This window comes from Colias philodice, chromosome 8 (assembly GCF_061535455.1).
Source record: "Colias philodice isolate Cphi_HAF_F1 chromosome 8, ilColPhil1 Martin Lab GWU primary, whole genome shotgun sequence".
Lineage (NCBI taxonomy): Eukaryota > Metazoa > Arthropoda > Insecta > Lepidoptera > Pieridae > Colias > Colias philodice.
In genome coordinates, this window is record NC_143093.1 from 8,090,491 (window position 1) to 8,106,042 (window position 15,552).

General features: G+C 31.9%; 2 long non-coding RNA genes across 2 annotated transcripts in view; one reads left to right on the top strand and one right to left on the bottom strand.

Moving 5' to 3' along the window:
* The window catches only part of LOC149486685 (uncharacterized), a 75,241-nt gene that overhangs the window by 49,271 nt on the left and 10,418 nt on the right, over positions 1-15,552 (bottom strand). The window contains exon 2 of the long non-coding RNA XR_016315983.1: positions 3,731-3,832. This is a non-coding gene — a long non-coding RNA (uncharacterized LOC149486685). The remainder of the gene's footprint in view (positions 1-3,730; positions 3,833-15,552) is intronic.
* On the top strand, positions 9,936-10,977 carry LOC149486687 (uncharacterized). The gene is made up of 3 exons (XR_016315932.1): positions 9,936-10,475; positions 10,599-10,660; positions 10,735-10,977. It is a non-coding gene; the product is annotated as an uncharacterized LOC149486687 (long non-coding RNA).

Consider the following 15,552-nt stretch of genomic DNA (forward strand, 5'->3'; position numbering starts at 1 on the left):
AAGTCGTAACAGCTGAACAATGTGCCACTTCAAAACCTTTATTCACGTCAAAAACCAATTGCTTATTGACGTCGTTTGGTGACGTTAATTGGTGGCTTTGGGTCGATTTAATTGGAGTATTTTCTGTTTCAACTTCTAAGATTTAGCTTTATAAAATAAGAATCTACTAAAAAAGAAGGGACTACAAAGCAGTTCCATTAGACATTATATTTCATAATATTTATTCGTAAAAAACGTCTAGATAATCATAGCTGTTGGAAAATTTGTTATTTTAATATTATATTTAGTAGGTACAGTATTGCATTTAATAAAATATTACCAAGTATCAAACTATAACCCGTGGCTCTCTCGTTGATGCGGCTTGAGGGAACACAGTGGGGTTTTGGTCGGTAGGAATCCGACATAACCCACGGCCCCTTCCCTGGAGGCCGTGGGTATCTATGCAAGATTTCCCCACTAAAAAAAAAAAGGTATCAAACTGTAGAAAAGCAAAAAACAACAAGAAGCATTTAATGTAATGATTTTTGGGAGACATTACTTAGTTAAAGATGAGTTTATTGTGATCGTAACTTTATAGTTAAAGAGTTAATTGTTCCAACTATCATGGAATGCTAAATGAGATAACAATCAAGTAATAAATCTCATAGCTTAGTAGAGTTGTTCTAGATTAAAATTACTTCACGTTTAACTACGGTTAAGGAATAAAACTTGTTACATAATTTTAATATCACTTAGCTTGTACATGTATGCTAATATTACATCAATGAGGGTATTTTTGTATTGCTGTTTAATCCTATTGTACCGAAAGTGAATATAAATCTAGGTTCAATGCTGAAAATGTAATGACAAGCACCTTTTCGTAAAACAGATACAAGATAAATTCGGGAATAAAATCATACATATGCTATTACTGTATTCACCTGATATCCATCAGAATATTCGACGAATAAACGTACTTCTCCATATATCTCTAGGGAATAAGACTCCTTTGTTTGTGTAATTCAACTTCCAATTTCCCGCTATCTACAGCTTTTATATTGCTTCAAAATCTTTTCCCGATCCAATACAAGATCAAATACGAAGCCAAAGCATGAAGATTAGTCCACGCGTGCGATTGAGCAGAAATGTAGCTTCTAGATTTTATCTAAGCCCTGCTTCACTGAAGTGAAAATCCGAATGAAATGCTTTAACAAGTAATATGGGAGCGGTGATAGACTAAAAGTAATAGTGAAAACGTATTTTTTGGTAGTAGCTATTCCAAAATATGTGTTTAGGTATTTTTTAAAACAATTTATTCAATATCATCTGCTTTGGGTTCATAATAGTATTCATTGGTATACAATATCTCGGATAAATCATAATATCTGAATACCATTTATAGACATTCACAAGTAAATTCATTCAATATTAAGTGCTTAGACAAGAAATATAAAAAACTTTATAATATTTCAGTTTCTTTTCAAGAAAAGCCAGCTAAAGAAGATTAAGAAATCCCAAATTAGAGATTGGTTACATAAAATCAAGATACCTATTACAGCGGTGTTGTTTGCCTCCGTGAGCCGATTTCGCAACGTTCGTATTCTAAGAAAATAGTCTATAAAAGTAATGTAAAGCTGATCTATGATATTAATCTTACAAAATGATTGTTAGATTCGGGTTAGAAACTTGGTAAAGTTATCAGAATCTTGTTTACTTAAAACTAAAAAATCTTGTATACTTAAATCTTAAAAAAGTTAAAAAATATAATCATCAAAATAATTAAATTGAATGACTCAATGCCAAGAGCATTATTAATATAATATATAAGTACTCCATATAATTTATTTTTATATTGATGAAGATTAATAACGCATTTTAGTCAATAGAGACCTTACACATAATAGTCAAAACAAGTTTGAAAGCGAAACAATTCTATACATATTCCAGTAATGTAATTTATGAATACATAAGAACCTATTATAATGTAGGAAGTTTTTGCAAAATTAAACAAAATATTTTCGTATTCAAGAGAATGTTTTTCGGTGACATCTTCCTGTCAGGGCGGCCGCCTAGCAATTCAACTACATTTTTACAAATGGGAGCCATTTCTTTGCATGCGAAGTGAAATGGCCCTAAGTTTGACACAGTGAAATGTTTATAACGCCTTCCTTTGTTTACATCGCGTAAATATGTATTATAAAAAGCTGAGCCTATGTAAACGTTAATATACGAAATTGTTGTAATGGTGTTTGTAAAATAAAATAAAACTAGGAAACCGGTCGTAGTTTTTTGTAATATAAATCTAAATGAAGTGGAACTAGTGAATTATGGGTTTCTTTACTATAAAATGCATTTCCATCAAGGAGTAACAATACCTACTAAGTATAAACATGGACCAATATAATCTCAAGTATATTGGTCCATGGTATAAATTAAAAAATAATATATGTAACAAATGATATTTACACAATCGTTATTATAAATCATCAGCCATGCTGTTTTAAATGGTCTCTTAACATTGCCAATAAAACCGCCCCAGTTTGCGAACCGAAAAACAGTTCGTAAAATTTCACGCATGACTTTTGAACTTCATCAATATTGATTGAAACAGTACTCGAATTAAATCGTAAACAAACACGAGGCAGAATGTCATAACAATGTTAACGTTAAGCCTTTATTTATACAAACTGTTTTGATTTCATAATTCACAGCGAACATCTGCTAACTGTGCATTCATTTAGCGAAGAAAGATTCACAACTCAAGCAGTTAAGTAGGCCAGTGTTGTTATCGCGGTTTTATCACGTCCCGATTATAAGTTGACAATGCTTTTGTGTTGCATTACACGCTTGAATTTCATATAGATAAAAGATTAAATGTGCTTTGCAAATAGATGCGTTTATACCATATTTTGCGGTTCATTTTTAAACTAGCATTGTACATTATATGCTTATGATTTACATATTTAAAGGAATTCGTATAAGTATAAAAAGGAGGACAAATTTCACCTGCCTTAATGTGTTTTAAGTAGCAGCTAATAATTACTTCGTACGGGGAAAATTATAAAAGGTGCACGAATATCTGAATATCTGACCATAAATTTTATAAGTGATGTAGATATCTAAGTGTATAGTGACGTTAGAATTTATAAGTGTCACCCGAAGGTGTCACCTACGAAGCGTCGCACGCAAACCTCTTCACATAAAATATGATTCGTCGGGAATTCAGTTCACGCATGAACCATTAAGGCTTTTACATGCGCTAATAACCTTGACCATACTTGACGGATCTCAAACCTCTCCCGCTGCACCTTCTTTTTTCCTCGCATTTTGTATTTAAAAAGATACTAATCAGTGAAACAAAATATCCTCGTCAGGGACTGTTGTGCAACTGATAATTTATTAAACATAAAATTTTCAGAGCTCTAAGTCAGCAGGTTACGAAGTTTATAGAGTATTTGCGGAAAAATCGATGACCACGGCACATTTTTTTTCTAGAAATCTATTAACTTTGGAAAAAAGTCCTCGCGAGCAATTAAAGATCAAAGACCATCCTATTTTATATATTTTTTTCGGTATTGTGCTTTATGTTGTACCAGACTTTATAGAAGTTGAACATAGTCGAAATTGCCGGGTAACGCCTTAAAATATTAAGCCAATACAGACTTCTAAATTCAACAATATTTCGTTGAATGAAACATTCTACAGCAGAAATTTTCAATATAAAATATAATATGTATAGCAATACACTTACCACAACTAAATATAACTGAGCGTGAAGTCTTGCAGAAAAATAAACACTCCACTAAATATCCACGATCCTGTTAGTTTCGTTTCGTTGGAACACGACACAAATCTGTAACAAAAATATTGGTATAAAACGGTTTCTTTCTTTATAAATATTCTAATATACGTAGACTATAAAATAATTGTATAAAATAATTGTATTTTAGCTGAAATTCAAACTTTACTTATTCGGACTTCTCTTAGAGGCACTGTTGAATCGTCATAACATATTATTATATTGATATTTACATTTACCACTGATATAATGATATTTTTGTGATTTGTGGTGAGTTTTACTAAATGTGTGAAATACCTTTTATTATTATTAACTTTTCCCTTATTTACAGTGATAATGACGGTTGAGACGAAGAAAGAAAAATACCTCGGTCTGGCAGGACACAGAAGAGGTGATCACCTAGGTTCCCTTAAGAAAATCGATCAGTGAAACAGATATATGCATAATGAAGATGCACCTCACTTGGGAACTCAGGATTTTATTTTATTTACAAATTACAGTGGCATTAAAAAGCGATGTGTACTGCTTTAAATCACTGATTAGGACCCCATAGAGCTCGCTCTATCAAGAAATAGAAGACACATCACGATATAAATAATGAAAATCTATAATGAAATGGATACAAAATCGTATTCCATACACAACATAGGACGCCAAATTTATAAATATTACGGTTTCAGTGATATTACTTTAAGGGCGCTTGTGCACTACAAGGAATTTTACTGTCCGGCATTCCGATTTTTTACGGTCCGGTGTGGCATGAAAAAACCGATGAATTGCTTGTGCACCTGTCCGTCTTTACTCGGATCAGTGCGGTACAGTTCAAGGAAGTTTGGCGGTATAATGCTATCATAAATGATTGTTTTTGCATTTTACAAGAAACGAGTAAAAATATAGAAGGTGAAATATTATATTATTTCGTTATAATAAAAAGTAAAGTTCCGTAAGAGATTTAAAATGCGTGTTTCACTTATTTATTTTAATCGGTGACGAGGAGCTAAAGCTATTCCCACTTGAACTTTAACTTACCAACACTTACTTAGATAATAATTATAGGTCAATGCTTGGTCAATGTATATAAAATAACAATACCGACTTCTCAAATCTCATTGCCAACTAAAAGAAAGTAAAACAAGAGCTTGCTTTCAATTGGCATATGCAGTAAAATCCAAGCAAGTGGGCATTCGAAAACAATTATACCTACAGCGACTCGTAGACACAAAAAACCATCCGGAATAGGGAAAAGTAAAATGTCGGACAGTAAAATTACGTATAGTGCACAAGCTAGTATATAGATTAATGGCGTGCTATACCGGACCGTAAAAAATCGGAATGCCGGACCGTAAAATTCCTTGTAGTGGACAAACGCCCTAACCCCATTTTAGCTTCACGTAACCAATGTCAATATGTTATATTTTATATTGACCTGTACGATCGTTGAGTGAGCATTTTTTATGTTATGTTTGTTTTATGTTTATTGATTTCATATATAAAATTTGATAGGTAGCTACATTAATTTAATGAAATTATTAGTAACTTTGATTGTCAATTGAAATACTAATGTCATAATATGAAAGATACTTGAAGCAGAAAAGAATCTTTCTCTCTAGCCGTCCGCGTCGATATAAATCTATAGGTAAGTACATACTATTATTGACCACATAATATAATATCTATTTAAGACAAGCTTTAAATAAATCAATACAAAATGAATTATTGAGATAATCTTTTTTTTGTCATACTCAAGAATATTCGCTTCAAATAAAATGATAAACTTACGTTAATCCGAATCCGGCTTAATAATATTTAATCCAAAAACTAATGCAACCTAAGCTTCGCAACCACAATAATTGACAACGTAATGTTATCTCAAAAACCTAAATCCCATGTCGGGTAAAATTCTCTTTGAGGTCGTAATTGTTCGCGCCATAATGAGAAAATCAATTATTCACGAAAAACCACCGCACTGTAATTTTCTTGACACAAACTTAATCCAAATAGAAATCAGAAACACGCAAGCTACAAATTTGGGTTCTCAAATACACTGTTGAGTGCTTTATGTTTTCACACGTATTTAATAAGTACCTTTGTGTAAGCTGTCAATTAACCTTTAATTAATTGATTAAAATAGTAAAATAATGACAACTATGATCCTAAGTGTAAATATTGTGTGTAATTTGGTGATAAGAATCGTTTTTCCGGATAACGAATCATTATTATAAGAGCGGGGTATACTTTAGCCATATAATAATCAACACATTTATTCTACACTGTGGTACCTACTTCAACTTTTTGTCCAGATTCTCTGTACACATAACATACTTAAACATAAGTAACTCTTTTCGTTAATGATTTAAAAACATTCTGTTTCAATTTAAAATGCAGCTCATTAGCGCTTGCCTGAATACATCAAACATTCATCCTCACAAACTCGTTTATAATTTCAGTAGGAAAGACGTTTTATTTCCTATTCAATACGTCGATTCATTAAACACATTTGTAATAAACATAGCTCAATAGTGAAGTACGCTTTAAACATTATGCTTTAAATGAATCCATTTGGGATGTATTATTTTCAATAATCATAATTTTGAAATTATAGTTCTGTGTGTAATGTGTATAAATAATCATATGAATGGCGAGTCTAACGAACAATAAATTTTAGCTTCTTTTTGAACTTTTTTAATACAAACTCGAACACATGTTTATTGTTATAATTTATCAATCTGCCGATTAATCAAGGAATGCTTTGGATTAGACAGTTGTGTATTTGTAGTACGCCCTTACTTTGTTTATTTTATGAATGATAGATCAGTACATTTGTATCTCGACTTTGTTTACCTCTATGTATACCTAACGAAAACTCAGAATATTTATGTAGTACTAAGAGTTACAATCTGAATAAGTTTACTTATAACTAAAGTAATAATCTTTAGGGTTAGATACCTACAAATAAAACTAAGATTACAATTTAACATTAAAAAAAATCGATCAGTCTGCTTTTTAACGAATAACATTTTCATTTTCTAACAAAAATTAGCTAACTAAAAGCATAAATGAAAACAATATGTAACCTAGATTCTAATAACTGAACCATAACCATAAGGGAAATCTTGTAAGCGATCCATTATTGCTAACATAAAATACCAACAAGACATGTTAAATTACAAATTACGATATTGGCATTTAGTACCACAATACATTATTAATTATAACCTTTTTCTGTATAATGGCTAAGTTTAATACGTAATGGACATAGAGCTTTCATAACTCTATGGAGAACTTTTCGTTTAAATCCATACTAATATTATAAATGCGAAAGTAACTCTGTCTGTCTGTCTGTCTGTTACTCAATCACGCCTAAACTACTGAACCAATTTGCATGAAATTTGGTATGGAGATATTTTGATACCCGAGAAAGGACATAGGCTACCTTTTATTGCGAAATATGTACCACGGGCGAAGCCGGGGCGGACCACTTGTATTTAATAATTTAGTGATGGGTAAGTAGTACTTTTCGAAGTATAAAAGTAAAAAAGTGAAATTATGAAATGCCTTGTTAAGTAAAGGTCAATTTTTATTTGTAGGTATATTTTTCTTTTTGCATCATATCTACATATTGCACGTACGTAGAAATTTGAACATCTGTTAGCCGATTTAAAGATTTTAATTGACAGGAATTAAAATTACCAATACAAATCAATAGAAAATTCTCACGTATTCTATATTTAGCTTCAATATCATTACAATACCTTAGTATTACAAACAGTATCATTTATACGTTCGATCCGTACTCAAATGATTCCAAATCAAGGCCTCACGACTTATGTAGTGACGTACACAAGCTTTTAGTTATCAAGCATTATACCACTCGTATTTAGTTTATCCGAACATGTTATATATGTGTTCGTAGATTTATCATTGCATTTTCAGAGAGCTTGCTTCGTTGGATTATGAACGTAGCACGTAATCATTTCAATTCGCAGATAGAATCAATATTAAGAGAACGTCCAATTCGATTAGGTTGTTTGGCCTTTAAATTGAAGGGGCAGTGGACAATGAAAGCTGTGTAAATTCAATAATGTCTTCATCTTACCATCATACCTGCGTACGACTGTTAATACGATCAATGATTGGTTATTACGTATGTTTTACATAGGTAAATCTCAAATTTCAAACAATTAGTGAGAGGTTCTAATTAATTCGCCACTAACCGATTATAATTGGTAGAGATTTCGAAGAATAATTTGAGACTTTTATAAATCGAATAAATTAAAATTTACAAAGATAAGCATTCAATGGGCATGTATTAAATGAATTTAAGTTGGGACGAAACCAGGCTAAAACAACAAATAAGAATACGACTCTGGGTTTCTGCAAATGAAATGAGGCTTCCCGAAATGCAAACGAGTAAAGTAATTTATAAGTTGTGTCTGTCTGTTTATGAATAAAATGTTTCTCTTTCTTTCTTCTAATAAAGATGATTACAAGTATTCAACATCGCTAGATATTAATTTTTAATGCAAATTTAATAAAAGTTATGAAGAAACTAACTGAACTTGATGTTGAATCTATCTAGAATATATAATGCTATATTTTCTTTTAGTATTAAAAAAAATCCAATATTGTTTTGCGCGATTACTTATTTATATACTTACTAGCTTTCCGCCCGCGGCTTCGCCCGCATTTTCAAAGAAAAACCTGTTCCCGTAGGATTTCCGGGATAAAACCTATCCTATGTCCTTTCTCGGGTATCAAAATATCTCTATACCAAATTTCATGCAAATTGGTTCAGTAGTTAAGGCGTGATTGAGTAACAGACAGACAGACAGAGTTACTTTCGCATTTATAATATTAGTATGGATTTAATGATTTAAAATATTTGAGTAAATATAATTATTCTCACAGGAATAGTTCACTTTAGATTACATTTAAAAGCGTTTCACTATGTTGCCTTGTAAGACGGGGTCCGTACGGGCTAGTCAATTACTCAAGCAAAAGCGAAATTATAATGCGACCTAAACCCATTAGGGTAATTTAATCTAATGCTTCTAGATGGAAATAATTATTATATTATGTATTTTGGTAGGATTATATTATTGAGAAAAGTCGTGCTGTTGAAGATAGTGTTAGACGTCGAAGCATTTTAATGTCGAATAGAGATTGAATTTTAAATGTATTGTTGTTTAGTTAAGGGGATATGAACGAAATTAAAAAGTATGAAATTGTCTCCTTTAATAAACTTGTATCATAATTTATACCAAATAATGTAAGATACACTGATCATAAATCAAAGGTTTTTCTAAGTTTCCCAAGAAAGTGTAAATACAGTTAGGGGAGATTTCCGAATCATTACCCCAGACGCGATACGGCATCACACGATGACGGATATAAGGAACGACTCACGACACGATAAGGGTGCTTTTCTACCAAAGATGTGCTAAGCTACGTTGTTGTGGATGCATTTGATATCCACCAATTATATTCATTGATTCTTATAGCTGAAACTAAGTTACGTCTTTTATATGGAAGGATGCGTGCTATGGATTGGTACTATGCATGTGTACTATGGATGTGTGCTATGGATTCATGTTGTGGATGGTCACGAGTGATGTAGCTATGTGTAGAGTAGAGCCTACTATCGATACATCGCATAGCTCGAGCTGCGTCATCTTCGTATAACATCTTCATATCACATCTTTCTTTCTATTTGCACTGCTAGATAGCTTAGCATCAGTGGAAACGTTCACATAGTTTCGCAGCGTAGCTATATATACGTATATTATATTTTCGCAGCATAGCTGCATAGCATTCTGGTGGAAGAGTACCCTAAAGTCACGATAAATTCACGTCTCACGATATTCCCGTGATAAAATAATAGCGAGATAAAAGCGTTATAAATAACCATGCAATTTCACACAACGATTGACCGTTAACACATTGCAATAAAATACTTCTAAATCAATTATCGGCGAACTAAAAGAAATGTTTTAAATAAATGTGAAGATATTTTTATTTTATCGCTTTAAACTATTGAACATATTTCAGAAAGGCAAAGATCACGTAAGAAAATGATTAATAGAGAAAATTGTATTTGTTAAAAATGTGTTCAATATTTAAGGTGATGAATTAATTTTTCTAACATTTACGGCCCTTTTCAAACCTTCGTAATTTTTATATTATTAAAGTTGTCGTGATGAAAATTCTTGACAAGAAAGTTCAATAGTAACACAATACGTCTACCGTTTTAGAAACATGATTCCATGATATTTTCTCGATAGAAAAAAAATACAAAGTTCTCATTGTTATTTTTTTATAATCTCTGGCATCTTCAAAATAACAAACGTAAAGTTACGACTTTTTGGATATTAACTATAAAATATACAACTTATACGTCTACCGATTTAGAATTTTGAAATATGCGATGGTTTTGAAATAAACAAGAAATACTTGAAATTAGCGAGCGACCAGCCAATATAGCGAGAGCCGCCCTGTACCTTCCTACCCCGATCGCTGCACGAGTCATTCCCGCTACGGCCGTCACACGGGGAACTTGTGTCGCTCGCGCAATCGTAAAAAAGGGTGACAACACGATAAGACAAAATGAGACAAATGGGGACAATAAAGAAAATAAGAAGAAGAAACATAAAGGTTGGAGAAAAAAGAATGCTTACAATTGGAACAAATTAATGAAGAAGTTGGTTTTATTTTAAATTTGATGATAATTGTATTATAGACGATGTTTGATATGTACCCCTGTTTTAAGTACATAACGAATGTGTAAGATTTTTTTCATTTATAGCATAGATAATCTTTTCAGAAATCCGGAATCCAGAAGGAAAATAAACCCACTGATTGTTCACAATGTGAACCCACTCCTTCGTAAGTACCTTTATTCAGTCAAAAATGTATGTTATCAACGTTCTACTGGTTTTATCGCATGATTCCATTTTTAGCAAAAAGCAACAAAGTGCAAAGAAATAAAAAATCATGGTGAACTTAGTGGAAGTATGGCGGACGTGATATGGAACAGGAGCTCATTGGAGTAGTATTATATTTAAAAAAAATACGAAAAAATTTCAAGAATTACATTTCTTAGTAGGTGGTAGATAAGTATGTTGTATAAAGAATTTGATGTTGATATTTATTTCATTTATACTTACTACACCTGTGCGGGAAATTGCTTAGTACTAAAACAGGTTTATATTCATATTTACATAGTAATGTGAGTTTTAATTTCAAACACAATTGGGCCCGGAAGATGGCGCTGCAGTCACTCCTCCTAATCACATGAACCGATTTGGATGAATATTTGTGTGCACATTTCATTGTTGTGGGATGATTGGTTGATTCGTTTTCACATTAGCTAATATTATGTATTTTTGTTGTAAACTTAATTTAATGTTTATAATACATTATTATTGGTATAAATAAGCCAGTGTTCGTCTCACATTGCTGTACCTGCCTACCTACCCTACCAGGGCCTAACTTTGTTCCGGCTATTTTATTTTGATTATTTGTAATGAATAATTACAATAATTATAATAGAGTGCAAAAAATAAATACATGCGTCAATATATTTTTTGTTTTTTTTAAAACAATTTTTCTATTTAAAAAAATATCATTCCGACCGCGGCTTTGCCCGCTTGGAATTAGGTTATATCGTGAATCCTGTTTTATCCCACAGAAGTGTTCAGTTCGGATAAAAAGTATCCTATGTGTAAATACAGGCAATTAGCTATATTTTATCAAAATTGGTAATGTAGTCTTGACGTGATTAAGTAACAACTAACAAAAAAATATACAAATTAACATCCAAAGTTTCGCATCAGTTTTACTGTATTAGTGATATCTTCCACTCTTGACTTTGACTGAGAAGAATTAGGGTTTATAACTTCTTTCAGAAATAGTACCTTTCATTTCTGGGCATGATGTAATATCTACGTCAGCATCAAATTCTATCTAAATCAATTCAGTAGTCCGCGTTATTGATTACCATTTCATTTTTTCAGAGTAACAATATTTTTTGTTATTTTAAAGATTATTTATAACCTGTATTATTTTGTAATAAAGTAAACATTACGAAATAATAATAACTATTAATAATGTCTAAGTAGTTGTTGGAAAGAAGATTATTTGTTTATAAGCAAGAAAATAAAACCAATAAATCAACAATTGAATAAATGTATAACAATATTATAACTGTATGACGACTCCATACATGTTTGTCCCGAGTCGGCCAGCGGCAGCGCGGCGAGTTTGCAAGAATGACTTCGCGCACACCCGCGTTCGCGATAGCGAGCTATTAGACTCCGCCCGCCAAGCAGTGGATTTTTTTTTGTGTATCGTCTTAAATGTCACCTACATTAAAATACAAGGCGCTATTTTAGGACTTGTTAAGGTGTGAATGAAGAAGTACAAATACTTTATAAAATGTACTTTACCTTCTTTCCACTTCATAGCCAGACAAAAGTAAATACATGTAACATTATTGGAGCCAATGCAACAAGTTACATAGCTCTTGTGACTCCACAAAGGGAATTGCAAATGCAACGACACTGCTATTTGAATTCGTTACGTGTTTTATATTTTTCATCAAATACACAGCTTGTTTTCATTGTACTTTAAGTTTTGGCTAGTAGTATCTCAATTGAAAGGCAAAAATATGCAAATACTTTTCTCATAATTGATTTTTAACAGGATTTTTAACAGAATAGGTACAGTGATAATTCAGTTTTATAGCACATATCTAAATATGTAGAGTTTTATTTATTTACCAAACAAGAGAAATAACTCTAACAAAAGTTTAACATCCGTAAATCCTTTAAACCCGAAACATCTTAAACACAAACCAACTTTCCCATTAAAAGCATGAGAAGGGAAATCAAAGCATGAAAGGGATACATTACCGCGGGAATTAGAAACAACACCAGCAGTTGTTAGTTTGCAATTATTTGTGCTTCACAAGATATTTACACCGTAATTATACCAGAGGTTACTAACTTGCTCATTAACGAACCTATTCGTTAATATAAATTCATTTACTTAATTAATACGCTTCGTGTTATAAGTAATTAAATATATTTTAATTTATAATTGTCAGTTTTCAATGTTCTTTTTGAGAAAAGCTTTGGCTGTAATAATTACTATTCGTTGGCACTATCCACTTTTCTTAACAACAATTTTTCATAAGAAAATACCGCCCAGATTGAATCAAAAGAAAGCTCTGCCGGAGGAATGGGAAGTGCACAATTATTGTTCTTAATCTTGGCAAAAAATTAATCTAAGAAACAGTGCAGTTTAGTATTTTTATTTGTATAACCTTTGTGGAAAATGAAATTACAGAGTACCTACGTTGAGAGTAATTAGACCTGTTCTTGCCCACAATATACCTACTTACAAATTAGTGTTACTGGGACAACAGTTTGCGTCTGTGGTTTGCGTAGTTTCTTTTAATAACTAAGGTTTGTTACATATACAAACATATTAGAGATAATACTAACTGGGCACTCTATACTAAATTGAAGACATTAGGGAAAAAAGACTCAATTAAACGCGAATATATTGTAATTAATTCAATTCGATCTTTGGAAAGCATACTATGAATATAACTTATACGATTTTATCTTATCTCACTTCGGTCTAACAGGTAAGTAAAAGCCCTTAAGCCAAAAAAAGCCCTTAAGAGTTAAGACGTCATAATGATGACAATGTAATAAATGTGTATTCATACTAACGCAACGTAATGATAAGCACAAAGGGAATAACAGCTGAAATAAGAAAAAAGACATCGGATGTAGTATTCACTTATAATACCACAAGAGCTTCAAAATTATCGGGTATTTTCCGATAGGTTCGTTGTAAACAAATGAAGGAGTCAAGTTTTTAGTCAAGGTTAAAAAATCAAGAGCGCGAAGCGCGAGTGATTTTTCCTGAAAAACTTGACGACTTTATTTGTTTGCAGGGAACCTTGAGAGAAATGCCAGATAATTTTGAAGCTCGTGTGGTATTCGGGGGATTATTTTTCCGTCCCAAATGTCGGCCAATAATTTCACAATTGAATTCAACCTGTCAGTTTGACGTCAACTACCAGAGAAAATTTTCAAAAAATTATCAGTATAATACCATGTAGGTTGTACCACGTGACGTCGAATGGTGCAATTCTATTGGTCGATATTTGGGTCGGAAAAATAATCACAGTATTTAATAATTAATTAATTGCTACGAGCTTTTTCCTCAATGCGGTGTAAGTCTTAAGTAATCGTAAGTAATACTTGTATACGTAGTATATTATTATTAGTCTGTGGTAATACTGTAATTAACAGAGGACTATATGTATAAATTTATATAAAAAAGAAAACTCGAAAACGATGTTTTAGAGCAGGCTCCAAGGAGATGTTCGTTTGCAAAAATAGCGGACCTAAATCTGACTTCTGATATATATTGTATAGGTCCCAGACATCCTATAGACAGATGTTGCCAACCAGTTTTGTGGTCCCCCTGCCCGCACCCCGGTAATTAAATATGGCATACAAAGAAAAAAATAAAAATTTCCAAAACATGCCGTGTGGGGTATCAAATGAAAGAGCTTATTGAGTAGATCACGAATATATAGCATACTATATACATTTCTTACACTTTCTCTAAGATTTTTTAGAAAATTTACGAAAATGGTCCATTTTTGAGTTAACTTTAAACCACTATAGATTGAAAACTCATGAATATATTTTTTAAATTATTATTTTAAATAATTAGCAATAGTCCATTGTTTATGATTCAATAGTTCATAATATAATATAAGTGAGCTATGTGGTGGATTTGATGAAAATAACTATATACTATATGAACTTGAAAATATACTCGCCATCTTTGAATGCTCCCCCCACTCCCCCATGCAACTATTTCACTGTACGAAATATTGAATCGTAAACAATGGACTATTGTTAATTATTTAAAATAATAATTTAAAAAATATATTCATGAGTTTTCAATCTATAGTGGTTTAAAGTTAACTCAAAAATGGACCATTTTCGTAAATTCTCTAAAAAATCTTAGAGAAAGTGTAAGAAATGTATATAGTATGCTATATATTCGTGATCTACTCAATAAGCTCTTTCATTTGATACCCCACACGGCATGTTTTGGAAATTTTTATTTTTTTCTTTGTATGCCATATTTAATTACCGGGGTGCGGGCAGGGGGACCACAAAACTGGTTGGCAACATCTGTCTATAGGATGTCTGGGATCTATACAATATATATCAGAAGTCAGATTTAGGTCCGCGATTTTTGCAAACGAAACTCCACTGAGAGTCCGGTCTATTTATAACGTTGAACGTATAAAGAATTCAATTGAATATCGATACATGTAATTTTGGAAAAAATCCCTTCCTCTTGAAAACCCTTTTTAAAACTTTGTAACATTTGTCTGAATATCATGCAAAACTATTGGATTTTGTTAAAGCCCTCAGTTATTTCGGTTTTAGAAATAGAATATTTTTTAACTTTGATGAATAGGTACAAACCAACCAAATTGGTTTCCATGACGTACCTATGCATTGAAATTGAACAGACATGTTAAGCTTACGTTATTTTTTCCCTTTGTGACATCGTGAAGGGCTATTCGTTAGGAAATGAATGTAGTACATAGTAGGGTAGTAAAAACAGTGCAATTTTCATCATACGTTCCCTTGTTAGCTCGTTATAATTTTGCATGACTTCATATTCAATTTACTCTGTTTATTTCCAAATAATAAACATTTGTGCAATGCGTT